Raw genomic sequence first — 15,121 nt, 5'->3', positions numbered from 1 at the left:
CCTCGTCCCTCCATCCCCAGGATTTCCTGTCACTAGAAGTCAACTCTTCCAGCAAGGCACCAGAGCAGCTGGCATTGCTGCCTGGCCAGCTCCTCTTGGCCAATCCTGGAGGCCACTTGCAGACGGGCTATACCAATGCCTTTCTTTTTTTTTTTCTGGCTGCACCATGCAGGATCTTAGCTCTCCAACCAGGGATCGAACCAGTGCCCCCTGCAGTGGAAGTGCAGAGTCCCCCCAGTGCCCTTCTGCGTCTTGCATCCTGAGGGCATTCTCTGGTCCTGAGAGGAGCTGGGGTATTAATACCCCAGGAGCGATCTTTGACCAGAGCAGGGTGGGGGGTGGGTGGCTCAACACTTCCAGCTTCCTTGCCTCTCAGAGGAGGTTTCTAACATATGTCCTGCACAGCATTTCAAAGGGTGCCCAGAAGAACTGGGTCCCAGCTGTCTGAGTGGTATCCCACTCATTGATTCATTTTTATTGGGTTTCTACCTTCCCTGCCTCACCTCCCCACTCCCTTAAAGGTACTTCCTCTGGGGCTTCCCTGGTGGCGCAGTGGTTGAGAGTCCGCCTGCCGATGCAGGGGACACGGGTTCGTGCCCCGGTCTGGGAAGATCCCACGTGCCGCGGAGCGGCTGGGCCCGTGAAGCCATGGCCGCTGAGCCTGCGCGTCCGGAACCTGTGCTCCACAATGGGAGAGGCCACAACAGTGAGAGGCCCGCGTACCGCAAAAAAAAAAAAAAAAAAAAAAAAAAAAAAAAAAAGATACTTCCTCTGATCATCTCCCAAATAAACTACCTGAACCCAAATCCTTTTCCTAGGGTCTGCTTTTTTGAGGGAATCCAAGCAAAGGCAGACACTTGATAGGCGGGGCTGTCACATGACACCACATCAGGAGACACACATAGCAGTGCTAAGATTAACCAGTGGGCTCAGGCGGTGACAGCCTGACCCTTCCATGATAAAACTCCCCAACAACTTTCCATATAATAATTTCATCCGTTGGTGATTATTGCCTGAACCCATTATTTTATTAGGGGCTGTAAAAAAGATGATTTTCTAATCCTATCAATCCTTCCACATTTATTAGCTGGAATTTTTTATAAGGAACTTTCTCTCATAAACTAGGGCTTTTCGGTTGAGATGAAATAGTAGAAGAATGACAGGATAAAGTCTTAATTCTTTCCTTTTCATTGCTAATCCTCAGGATGATGAATTATGCCCTAGTTACCTTCAATGGTATTTAATGATATTTGGTTGATTTGTGGCTTTCTCTCTCTGAGCATCAATATGGACAAATGAGTGTTTATATATTCAGTGTGTTTCAAGCATTATCAGTCACTGTTCTTTCTGCTATTCAAATTCTCCCATCTTTAACCAGTGGGTTTCTCTTCTTTTTGACTTCTATATTTCCTTTGGACATGATCCCATTACTCTTTGACAATGTCCTTGCTTTCTGACCCAACAAGATGTTCCAGGCTCAAGTTGTCTATTTCTTGCCCCAGACCTGGAATTAGCCAATCCTCCAAGGAGCCGTGGGTTTTGGTAGTTGGAAAAGACATCTGGGCACTAGGTATGCTCACTGATAGTGGGTTATCACTGCATCCAAATTTTTCAGTGAACAGAACTGGGAAGTACATACTTTTCAACAGAAAAATAAAAGGATTATGAGTTTCTGCTAATATTTCCAATTCACATGTTACATTCAAGGCTTTTACTTAACTTCTTTGGTCTTATCCTCATATCTCTTTTCTCAGACACTGAAGATCTTGGATTCCAGTATTAACATCATTACTGATTTGCATTATCATGTGATCTATATAAAATAGTTTCAAAAATAATGCCAATATTTTTACTAACAATAAGACTTCCAAATGAAGTGTTAAGATTTCTTTGCGGTTCTTTTGTCCCTGAAAAATGTTTCTTTAAAGATGTCCAGGGCTTCCCTGGTGGCGCAGTGGTTGAGAGTCCGCCTGCCGATGCAGGGGACACGGGTTCGTTCCCCGGTCCGGGAAAATCCCACATGCCGCAGGGCGGCTAGGCCCGTGAGCCATGGCCACTGAGCCTGCACGTCCGGAGCCTGTGCTCCGCAACGGGAGAGGCCACAACAGTGAGAGGCCCGAGTACAGCAAACAAACAAAAAAGATGTCCAGCTAGGGCTTCCCTGGTAGTGCAGTGGTTAAGAATCCGCCTGCCAATGCAGGGGACATGGGTTCGACCCCTGGTCCAAGAAGATCCCACATGCTGCGGAACAACTAAGCCTGCGTGCTGCACAACTACGGAAGCCTGCACGCCTAGAGCCCATGCCCCACAACAAGGGAAGCCACCACAACGAGAAGCCCATGCACCGCAACAAAGAGCAGCCCCCGCTCGCTGCAACCAGAGAAGAGCCTGTGCACAGCAACGAAGACCCAATGCAGCCAAAAACAAATAAATAAATGAATAAAATAAATTTATTTTTTTTTAAATTAAAAAAAAAACAAAAGATGTCCAGCTTTACAACAAATGCTAAAGAAACTTCTCTAGGTGGGAAACACAAGGAAAGAAAAAGACCCACAAAAACAAACCCAAAACAATTAAGAAAATGGTAATAGGAACATACATATTGATAATAACCTTGAATGTAAGTGGATTAAATGCCCCAAACAAAAGACACAGACTGGCTAATGGATACAGAAACAAGACCCATACATATGCTGTGTACTAGAGACCCATTTCAGACCTAGGGGCACATACAGACTGAACGTGAAGGGATGGAAAAATATTCCATGTAAATGGAATTCAAAAGAAAGCTGGAGTAGCAACACTCGTATCAGATAAAATAGACTTTAAAATAAAGACTGTTATAAGAGATAAGGAAGGGCACTACATAATGATCAAGGGATCAATCAAAGAAGATATAACAATTATAAATGTTTATGCACCCCACATAGCAGCACCTCAATACATAAGGCAAATGCTAACAGCCATGAAAGGGGAAATTGACAGTAACACAATAATAGTAGGAGACTTTAACACTCCACTTACACCTATGGACAAATCATCCAAACAGAAAATAAATAAGGAAACACAACTTTTAAATGACACAATAGACCAGATAGATTTAATTGATATTTATAACATTCCATCCGAAAGTGGCATTATACACATTCTTCTCAAGTGCACATGGAATATTCTCCAGGATAGATAACATCTTGGGTCACACATCAAGCCTCAGTAAATTTAAGAAAATTGAAATCGTATCAAGCATATTTTCTGACCACAACACTATGAGACTGGAAATCAATCACAGGAAAAAAAAACTGTTAAAATCACAAATACATGCAGGCTAAACAGTGCACTACTAAATAACCAAGAGATCACTGAAGAAATCAAAGAAGAAATAAAAAAATACATAGAAACAAATGACAATGAAAACACAACAACCCAAAACCTATGGGACATAGCAAAAGCAGTTCTAAGAGGGAAGTTTATAGTAATTCAATCTCACCTAAAGAAACAAGTAAAATCTCAAATAAACAATCTAACCCTATACTTAAAGCAACTAGAGAAAGAAGAACAAAGAAAATCCAAAGTCAGTAGAAGGAAAGAAACCATAAAGATCAAGAAGAAATAAATGAAATAGAAACAAAGAAAAGAATAGCAAAGATCAATAAAACTAAAAGCTGATACTTTGAGAAGATAAACAAAACTGATAAACCCTTAGCCTGACTCATCAAGAAGAAAAGGGAGAGAACACAAATCAATAAAGTTAGAAATGAAAAAGGAGAATTCACAACTGACCCTGCAGAAATATAAATGATTATGAGACTACTACAAACAACTGTATGACAATAAAATGGACAAGCACGAATAAATGAACAAATTCTTGGAAAGGTACAATTTTCCAAGACTTAACCAGGAAGAATTAGAATATATAAACAGACCTACCAAAAGTAATGAATTTGAAACTGTAATTAAAAATCTTCCAACAAACAAAAGTCCAGGATCAGATGTCTTCACAGGCGAATTCTATCAAACATTTAGAGAAGAGCTAACATGGAGCCTTCTCAAACTCTTCCAAAAAATTTCAGATGGAGGAACACTCCCAAATTCATTCTACAAAGCCACCATCACCCTGATACCAAAACCAGACAAAGATATCACAAAAAAAGAAAATTATAGACCAATATCACTGATGAATATAGATGTAAAAGTCCTGAACAAAATACTACCAAACAGAATCCAACAACATATTAAAAGGATCATACACCATGACCAAGTGGGATTTATCCTAGGGATGCAAGGATTCTTCAATATACACAAATCAATCAATGTGATACACCATATTAACAAATTAAGGAATAAAAACCATACAATCATCTCAATAGATGCAGAAAAAGCTTTTGACAAAATTCAACACCGACTTATGATAAAAACTCTCCAGAAAGTGGGCATAGAGAGAACCTACCTCAACATAATAAAGGCCATATATGACAAATCCACAGCAAGCATCAAGGTGAAAAACTGAAAGCATTTCCACTAAGATCAGGAACAAGACAAGGATGTCCACTCTCACCACTCTTATTCAACATAGTTTTGGAAGTCCTAGCTATGGCGATCAAAGAAGAAAAAGAAATAAAAGGAATACAAATTGGAAAAGAAGAAGTAAAACTGCTATTGTTTGCCAATGACATGATACTATACATAGAAAATCCTAAAGGTGCCACCAGAAAACTACTAGAACTAATCAATGAATTTGGTAAGGTTGCAAGATACAAAATTAATGCACAGAAATTTCTGGCATTCCTATACACTAACGATGAAAAATCACAAAGAGAAATTAAAGAAACAATCCCATTTACCATCACAACAAAAAGAATAAAATACCTAGGAATAAACCTACTTAAGGAGGCAAAAGACTTGTACTCAGAAAACTATAAAACACTGGTGGAATATATCAAAGATGACATAAAATAGATGGAGAAATATATCATGTTCTTGAATTGGAAGAATCAATGTTGTGAAAATGACTATACTACCCAAAGCAATCTACAAATTCAATGCAATCCCTATCAAACTACCAATGACATTCTTCACAGAATTAAAACAAAAAATTTTACAATTCAGATGGAAACACAAAAGACCCCGAATAACCAAGCAATCTTGAGAAAGAAAAACGGAGCTGGAGGAATGAGGCTCCCCAACTTCAAAGTATACTACAAAGCTACAGTAATCAAGACAGTATGGTACTGGCACAAAAACAGAAATATAGATCAACGGTACAGGATAGAAAGCCCAGAGATAAACCCACACACATATGGTCACCTAATTTATGACAAAGGAGGCAAGAACATACAATGGAGAAAAGAAGCCCTCTTCAATAAATGGGCACCACTACATGTAACTGGAAAGCTACATGTAAAAGAATGAAATTAGAACACTACATAACACCATACACAAAAATAAACTCCAAATAGATTAAAGACCTAAATGTAAGACCAGACACTATAAAAACTCTTAGAGGAAAACATAGGAAAAACACTCTTTGACATAAACCACAGCAAGGTCTTTTTTGACCCACCTCCTAGAGTAATGGAAATAAAAACAAAAATAAACAAATGGGACCTAATTAAACTTCAAAGCTTTGCACAGCAAAGGAAACCATAAACAAGATGAAAAGACAACTCTCAGAATGGGAGAAAATATTTGCAAATGAAACAATAGACAAAGGATTAATCTCCAAAATATATAAACAGCACATGGAGCTCAATATCAAAAAAACAAACAATTCAATTAAAAAAGGGCTGGAAGACCTAAATAGACATTTCACCAAAGAAGACATACAGATGGCCAAGAGGGACATGAGAAGATGTTCAACATCACTAATTATTAGAGAAATGCAAATTAAAACTACAATGAGAGGCTTCCCTAGTGGCACAGTGGTTAAGAATCTGCCTGCTGATGCAGGGGACATGGGTTCATGCCCCAGTCTGGGAAGATTACACATGCCGCAGAGCGGCTGGGCCCGTGAGCCATGGCCGCTGAGCCTGCGTGTCCAGAGCCTGTGCCCCACAATGGGAGAGGCCACAGCAGTGAGAGGCCTGCATACCAAAAAAAAAAAAAAAAGAATCTGCCTGCCAATGCAGGGGACACAAGTTCGAGCCCTGGTCCGGGAAGATCCCACACGCCGTGGAGCAACTAAGCCCATGAGCCACAACTACTGAGACCGTGTGCCACAACTACTGAAGCCTGCGTGCCTAGAGCCTGTGCTCCACAACAAGAGAAGCCACCACAATGAGAAGCCCGTGCACTGCAACAAAGAGTACCTCCGCTCACCACAACTAGAGAAAGCCCATGTGCAGCAACAAAGACCCAACGCAGCCAAAAATAAATTTATAAAACAAACAAAAAACTACAATGAGGTATCACCACCTCACAACAGTCAGAAAGGCCATTATCAAAAAATCTAGAAACAGTAAATGCTGGAAAGGATGTGGTGAAAAAGGAACCCTCCTGCAATGTTGGTGGTAATGTAAATCGATACAACCACTATGAAGAACAGTATGGAGGTTCCTTAAAAAACGAAAAATAGAACTACCATATGACCCAGCAATCCCACTATTGAGCATATACCCTGAGGAAACCATAATTCAAAAAGAGACATGTACCACAATGTTCACTGCAGCACTATTTACAATAACCAGGACATGGAACCAACCTAAATGTCCATCAACAGATGAATAGATAAAGAAGATGTGGCACATATATACAATGGAATATTAGCCATAAAAAGAAACTAAATTGAGTTATTTGTAGTGAGGTGGATGGACCTAGAGTCTGTCAGGAATAAAGACATAGCCATAGAGAATCGACTTGAGCACACGGTCGGAGAGGGGGAAGCTGGGGCAAAGTGAGAGTAGCATCAACATATATATACTACCGAATGTAAAGTAGTTAGTGGGAAGCAGCAGCAAAGCACAGGGAGATCAGCTAGGTGCTTTGCGGTGACCTAGAGACGTGGGATAGGGAGGGTGGAGGGAGGCTCAAGAGGGAGGGGATATGGGGATATATGTATGCATATGGCTGATTCATTCTGTTGTACAACAGAAACTAACACAGTATTGTGAAGCAATTATACTCCAATCAAGATCTATTAAAAAAAAAAAAGATGTAGTGGATATGCTGTGCTGTAAAGCCACTTGAAACAATCATTTTTACTGACTGGTTATATCACTAACTTGATACACATTCAAGGTTCTTCATTTCAGATTGTTTTCAAATTCTAGAGATTGCTTTTTTCTTCTCTCTTTCTGATTTAACGTTATTTTTGAATGTGTAAAATATTTATCTGATTCCAAAGTCAAAACCACATAACAGTCTATGTGTGGAAAATTTCCTTTCTATTGCTGTCCCTCTACCCTGTCCTTTCCTACATAAGGCATTCATTTTTATTATTTTGGTTTATTCTTCTGTTTCTTTTTGCAAATATAAACAATTTGTATACATATTTATATCCTTCTCTTCCCCATTGTTACACAGAAGATAGAATCCTAGATATACCGTTCTACACCTTGTGTTCTTAGCTTAACAATATATCTGGAGATCACTCCATTGCAGTGACCTTCCACGTTTCTTTTTACAGCTGGAGAGTATTCCACTGTGTGAGCGGACCACTGCTGATTCAGCCAGTCTTAGTGATGGGCATTTGGATTGGTTCCAACCTTTTGTTATCTCAGATAATGCCACAATGAATAAACTTGCACATAAATCATTGCAGCATTTTTTCCCCCAGCATATCTTTAGGTCAGAATACTGGAAGTGGGATTTCTGGGCCAAAGGGTAATTGTATAAGCAATCGTGTATTTTTAAAAAGTATTTTCAAGTTCCCCACCCAAAGAGTTGTACTGTTTCACATTCTCCCTAATAACCATTTTTCGGTCATTCATTCAATAAATACATATTGAAACACAGAACAAGATAAACTGGTCCTTGCACCCAGGAGCTTTCTGTCTAGTAGGGAAGAGAGAGTAAACAGATGATCACACCAATAATCATTCCTGATGTGTATTAAGAAGAAGTATCAATTCTGTAAGAGTTTATAACAAGATGCTCTAACCTGATTTGCAGGGTCAGGAAGACTTCCCTGGGGAATAACGTCTAAGCTGAAATCTGATGAACAAGTAAGAATTAGCCAGGAAAAGTGGATGGAAGAGAATACCTGAGTAAAGAGGAAATAAAAACAGAAATTATAATAATAAAATTAAGGGGCTTCCCTGGTGGCGCAGTGGTTGAGAATTCGCCTGCCGATGCAGGGGACGCGGGTTCGTGCCCTGATCCGGGAAGATCCCACATGCCGCGGAGCGGCTGGGCCCGTGAGCCATGGCCGCTGAGCCTGCGCGTCCGGAGCCTGTGCTCCGCAACGGGAGAGGCCACAACAGTGAAGCCCGCATACCACACACAAAAATAATAATAATAAAATTAAGGAAAAGAGAAAACTTTATAGCAAAACGTATGGGGTATAGTGATCTTTATTCAGAAGAGAATTTATAACTTCAAATTATTTTACTATTAAAAAAATGCTGAAAGCAAATGAACTGAATACACAAACTAAGACCTAGAGAAATAACAAAATGAAGAAAGGTAGAAGAAGATTAATAAAAATAAAATAAGAAATTAAGGAAGTAGAAAAGAAAGAAATAAAAAGTGGTTAAGGGACTTCCCTGGTGACTCAGTGGGTAAGAATCCGCCTGCCAATGCAGGGGACACGGGTTCGAGCCCTGGTCTGGGGAGATCCCACATGCCATGAAGCAACTAAGCCGGTGCACCACAACTACTGAGCCCACATGCCATAACTACTGAGCCCGCACACCTAGAGCCCATGCTCTGCAACAAGAGAAGCCTGCACAATGAGAACCCCGCACACCGCAATGAAGAGTGGCCCCCACTCGCCGAAACTAGAGAAAGCCCGCATGCAGCAATCAAGACCCAACGCAGCCAAAAATTTAAAAAATAAATAAATAAATTTGTATATTTAAAAAAAGCAGTTAAAAGGATAAATTAAAGTTGGTTCTTTGAAAACATTTTTTTAAGTACAAAACCACTAGCAAGCCTAATTAAGTATAAAAACATATATATATATGGATACAGAAGTAGCTAAAGGAATTAAAAGATAACACCATGGCAACAAACGTGTAAACCCACAAAAAGATGATAATCTATCAAAACAAATTACCAAAATTGTCTCAAGGAGAAGTAGAAAAGCTGAACAGACCAATAATCAAAGAAAAGATTTTAAAGATTATTGAAGAACTACCATTAAAACATGACGTAGGGGACTTCCCTGGTGTTCCAGTGGGTAAGACTCCATGCTCCCAATGCAGGGGGTTCGGGCTCGATCCCTGGTTGGGGAATTATATCCCACACGGATGCCGCAACTAAGAAGCCCACACGCATACTGTCACTAAAGATCTCGTGTGCCACAACTAAGACCCGGCACAGCCTAAATAAATATTAAAAAACAAAAAACATGGCAGAGGTCTCTCTGTCTCCCTCCCTCCCTCACTTTCTCTTTCTCTCTCTGTCTCTCTACCTGTATTTGTATGTTGGCTCCATGCCCTCATGCCACACAGTCTCTATGTGAGCAGAAAGAGATCCACTGGTGTCCTCAGGGGCAACCTCACTGACAGCCTACATCTCATTCCCTTGTGAAACATAAGAAAGAGTACCTTGGGCTTCCCTCGTGGCCCAGTGGTTAAGAACCCGCCTGCCAATGCAGGGGACACGGGTTCGAGCCTTGGTCTGGGAAGATCCCACATGCCACAGAGCAACTATGCCTGTGTGCCACAACTACTGAGCCTGCATTCTACAGCCTACATGCCACAACTACCGAGCCCACGAGACACAACTACTAAAGCCTGTGTGCCAAGAGCCCATGCTCCGCAACAAGAGAAGCCACCACAATGAGAAGCCTGCGCAACCAAGAGTAGCCCCTGCTCACCACAACTAGAGAAAGCCCGCACACAGCAACGAAGACCCAATGCAGCCAAAAATAAATAAATAAATAATTTTTTTTAAAAAAGAAAGAGTACCTTAACGTCTTGTTAATTATAATAGTAATAATAATAACAACAATAACAAAAACTCCCAGCTGATTGCTTCAGTAACAGGGTCAATCAATCACAGCATTGGGCTGGACTGGGCCATGCTTCACCCCTCCATGGCTTAATGGTTTGGGCACCATGACTGATAACTCCACCCAGATCACATGGAGTTGGGAGGAGTTACCCAAGGAAGTAAAACCAGTGGAGGATCACAGTCCACAGTAGGCACTCTAGCACTTTCAGACAATGAAAAGAGGAAGGAACAAGTAGTGTGTGCAATAAATTGGAGTATGGCATGATGAATGGTGACCTTGAGTCAGACAAAGCCATATAATATAGCTAAAATTTAACTAGCTATCATCTCAAATATCATCCATTCAACATTTGACAAACAATTATGGAGTGCCTACCTTGCTCCAGGCACTGTTTTAGGTACTGGAGAATCAGTAAGGAACAAAAGATACAGAGTATCCAAGAATATCTGTCTTCATGGAGGGGGCACATCAATGAAAGCATGGAGTCCTAACCATTGGACCACCAGGGAATTCCCAGGAGTGCACTCTTCTTTGAGTAAAAAGAATTAGATAATATAAGTAACTTGAATCCACGGAGTAGCCTACATGGAATTTCCCATTTTTTAAGTTTCAAAGAGGTGGTTTAGGGTAGTTTTTAGGCACATGGATTGTCAGTTCAAATCCTACTCTACCACTCATTGGCTGGATGACCTGGGACAAATTCCTTATATTCTCTGTGCCTCAGCTTCCTCGTCTATAAAATGCAAATTAAAATTTTACTTCTCTAATGGAATTGTTCATATAAAAATATTTACTGAGTGCCTACCAAATGTCAGGCATCATTCTGGGCATTTAGGAGACGTTGGGGAACAAAACAAAGATCTTGGCCTCTAGCAGGGCAAACAGCAAGCACAATCAGCAAGTAGGCTATATGTCTTTTTGGAGATGATAAATGCTGTGGGAACAAAAGCAGAGCAGGGTAAGAGGCAGCGAGGGCTGGGCGGGCAGGTTGCTGTATTAATAAGGTGGTTGGAGTTGGCCTCGTGGAAATGGTGAGATTTGAGTGAGGACCTGAAGGAGATGAAGGAATGAGTGGAAGCAGGTGTTGGGGGAAATCGCTTTCCAGGCCCAGGAAACAGCTGGCGTGAAGCCCGTATGGTGGTGGCATGAGCTTGCTTGGGATGCTGGAGAAACAACCAGAGGCCAGTGTGGCTGGAGCTGAGTAGGCGAAAAGGAGTAGGACAAGGAACCGGACCACGGAGGGCCGTAGAGGCCACTGCACGTACTTTGCCTTTTACTCTGAATGACATGGGGAGCCACTGAAGGTTTTGAGCAGAGGACTGACATTATCCGATTCACATTTTAAAGGATCCCTCTAGTACTATGTGGAGAACAGAATGTGAGTGGACAAAGTAGCAGCAGGAGACCCACTAGGAAGCTATTGCAGCAATCCCAGCAAAAGACCATGGTTCAGACAAGGGTGATGGCAGGGGAGGTGGTAAGCAATGGCCAAATTCTGGGTATAGTTTGAAGGCAGAACCAATGAAATTTCCCGTTTGGAATATGGGATGTGAGAGAAAGAGAGGAATCCACGGTTTTTGATCTGAGCAACTGGAAGGAGCCTCATCAACTGAGGTGGGGGGAACTTTGGGTGGAAAAGGCTTTGGGAACGGGAGGAAGATCAGGAATTCAGTTTTGAACATGTTCAGTTTGAGATGTCTGTTAGACATCAAAGTACAGATGTTGAGTAAGTAGGTGGTTGGATACGTGAGCGTGGAGTTGAAAAGAGTTCTGGGTGGACGATATAATTTGGGAAACATAGGCGTGTAAATAAATATATTGAAGACCATGGACCTGGATAGGCACACCAAGGGAATGAAAGTACACAGGAAAGAGTGGAGCAGCAAAGCCCAAGACTGGGGCGTCCAACGTGAGAGAAGAGAAAAGAGGAAGAATCACAAAGGAGACAGAGAGCAGTGAGGAAGGAGGAAAACCCAGAGGAAGGGAGGTCCTGGAAGTGGTGTCTCCAGGAAGAGAGAGTGATCAGCTGTGTCAGTTGCTGCTGATGCGTCAGGCAAGATGAACAAAGGCAGTTTTGGTGAAGCACTGGGAGAGGAGGACTCATTGGAGCAGGTTTAGAGGAGACGAGGGGAGAGGAATGGAGAGCAAGGACAAGAACGCTTTCGAGGATTTTGGCCACAAAAGTGAGTCTTTTAAAATGGGTTGATAGCTGGCAGGGAAAATATGGTTCAAAAAAAAAAAAAACAAACAAGGTTTATTTCATCTTACTTTTTAAGATGGGAGAAATCACAGTATGTCTGTTGCTGATGGGAATAATCCAGCGAATCATTGTGAGACAGGTCACTGGCTGAGACTGAGATGGGGAGGAGGTGTTGGGAGATTGGAAAGAACGTATGAAATAGTCACTTAAAAGCATGTGAGGGCTTCCCTGGTGGTGCAATGGTTGAGAGTCCGTCTGCCGATGCAGGAGACGTGGGTTCATGCCCGGTCCGGGAAGATCCCACATGTCACGGAGCAGCTGGGCCCGTGAGCCATGGCCGCTGAGCCTGCGCGTCCGGAGCCTGTGCTCTGCAACGCGAGAAGCCACAGCAGTGAGAGGCCCGCGTACCGCAAAAAAAAAAAAAAAAAAAAAAAGCATGTGAAGTGAAGGATTCATTGCCATATAGTGTGACTGCCAGGCAGCCTTCAGGGCCCACTTGAAGTTTGTGGTCAAGAATTGTGAGAATTAAACGAGCTAATACATAATATATGAAAAGCACTTAGAACAGAATCTGGCACACAGAAAATGCTATGTAAATGTTAGCTATTATTATTTAAAATTAAGTGTAGAAAGATCTAAGAGAACTAAAACCATAGCATTAATAATGTTGTGATAAGAAGAAACCTATTCATATGTGGTATTTTACCTATTTGTAATGTTTAAGAGTATTTGGTCTATTAGAACAACAATTAAGTGTGTAACTATCATAAATGTGTTAATGGAGTAATTGATTAAGACGTATGATTGTCAGTAGAAATCTTACTAATGTAATGCACAATATTGGAACACCTAAGTGAGTTTTAGGCTCACCATATTTATTAGTTTAATTTTCTAGATTGATAAGAATTATTTTCCACTTAGGAAGGTTTTGTTTGTTAAGTGAGAAAATTTAAATACGTAAAAAAAAATCAAATCTATTTAAATTTATCAGTGGGTGTTTTTTTTTTTTAAACATCTTTATTGGAGTATAATTGCTTTACAATGGTGTGTTAGTTTCTGCTTTATAACAAAGTGAATCAGTTATACATATACACATGTTCCCATATCTCTTCCCTCTTGCGTCTCCCTCCCTCCCTATGAAGGTGTTTCATTAACTGAGCTTGTAAATGGGACCAAACATCATTCAGTCTCCTTAAAACTTATTCTTAAAATGTATTAGGCTTATAAATAGAATAATAAGATTTATAAGTCTGAGAAAGAACCAAAGTTTGTGAACTTGTAGTTTTAATAAACTGACTCCATTTTTAAAACCAAAAATAAACCTTCTTAATAGTCTTTTCTGCAGACAAAAATCATGCTCAAGGGCACCAAAGAATAGCATCAACAAATTCCGGGGACAGCTGCTTCTTGTGGGAGGAGTGATCAGAGCCCAAGACAAAATACCTTGCTGGGGAAGGCCCTATAGGGGGCTGGGCGCCATGAGTGGGCACAGGGTGGAGAAGGAAGGGGATGGGGGTGGGAGGACTGGAAGGAGAAAGAAGATGCTCACCCAGCTAGGGTGGGAGTTGAGAGTGAAGGGCTGAATCTTCAAGGCAACTGGGAGGTGTGAGCGAGAGAAGGCCACTTCAGGTATGAGATTTCTTCATTGAACCCCTGTTACATTATTCGGGAAACATCAGTGAAAATGGCAATTGCTTTTATTTTGGTGACTCAACAGTCTTTGTTTGAATGCAATCCCGGGTGACGATGGACCTACACGTAGGGCTCTGGTTTAGGAGAATCTGGGGTCTCCAGGCAGAAGGCTGACTGTTGCAATGGTCCCTGCAGCTCCTTCCTGGCCAGGGGTGCTGAATTTGGAAGGCACGTGGGATGTGGGTGCCAGAGAGGGGGTGCTGCTATGAGCAGAGATAGTTTCTGAGGTTTTTCCTCAGCTCAGCAGGAGTCATCCTTGGGACAGTTCTCCCTTGAACCAGGACCTGATTCCTGGTTCATCAAATAGCCTTCTGGGTTTTGTTTTGTTCCATTCTGTTTTCCAACTCTTGTCTGTTTAGTGTTTACTATGTACCAGGCATTGTCCTCAGTTCTATACGCAATCATCTTGTTAAATTCTCTTAAGAACTCAGGGGTGGGGAGTCGGGGGAAGAATGCCCAAAGTCAGCTGACTAGTTAGCCTAGCCTTCCAGCCCAAACTCTTATCCACCATGCTACATTGTCTTTCATTTGCCTCTCAGAGACCTTGACACCAGGCTTAATGATGGCAAGTCTGAACCTCAGTCTCCTCAGGTATCACATGGGAATAATACAGCCTACAAATCAGGTAGTTTTGTCAATTAATAGGGACAACTGTACCAGGCCAGAGAGAAAGAAGGAAATATTCCTGGTTTTCTTTACAAAAACCCTGTGCTCTAAACTTAAGGACAGGGCAGAAAAGGAGCAGAAGAGACCAACTTCACTTACACATATTGATGCAAAACTTCTGAATAAAATTGTGGCAGAATGAGAAATGTGATGTTTCTTGTGTAACTGAGTTTATAGACTGAGTTTATACTCTTTTAAAAATATTAGCAGGGCTTCCCTGGTGGAGCAGTGGTTGAGAGTCCGCCTGCTGATGCAGGGGACACTGGTTCATGCCCTGGTCTGGGAGGATCCCACATGCCGCGGAGAGGCTGGGCCCGTGAGCCATGGCCGCTGAGTCTGCGCATCCGGAGCCTGTGCTCCACAACGGGAGAGGCCACTACAGTAAGAGGCCCACGTACCACAAAAAAATAAAAATAAAAAATAAAATAAAATAAAATAAAATAAAAATA

This window comes from Kogia breviceps, chromosome 1 (genome assembly GCF_026419965.1).
Source record: "Kogia breviceps isolate mKogBre1 chromosome 1, mKogBre1 haplotype 1, whole genome shotgun sequence".
NCBI lineage: Eukaryota > Metazoa > Chordata > Mammalia > Artiodactyla > Physeteridae > Kogia > Kogia breviceps.
The sequence above is the reverse complement of the archived record's forward strand: the minus strand, read 5'-3'. Positions refer to the sequence as shown.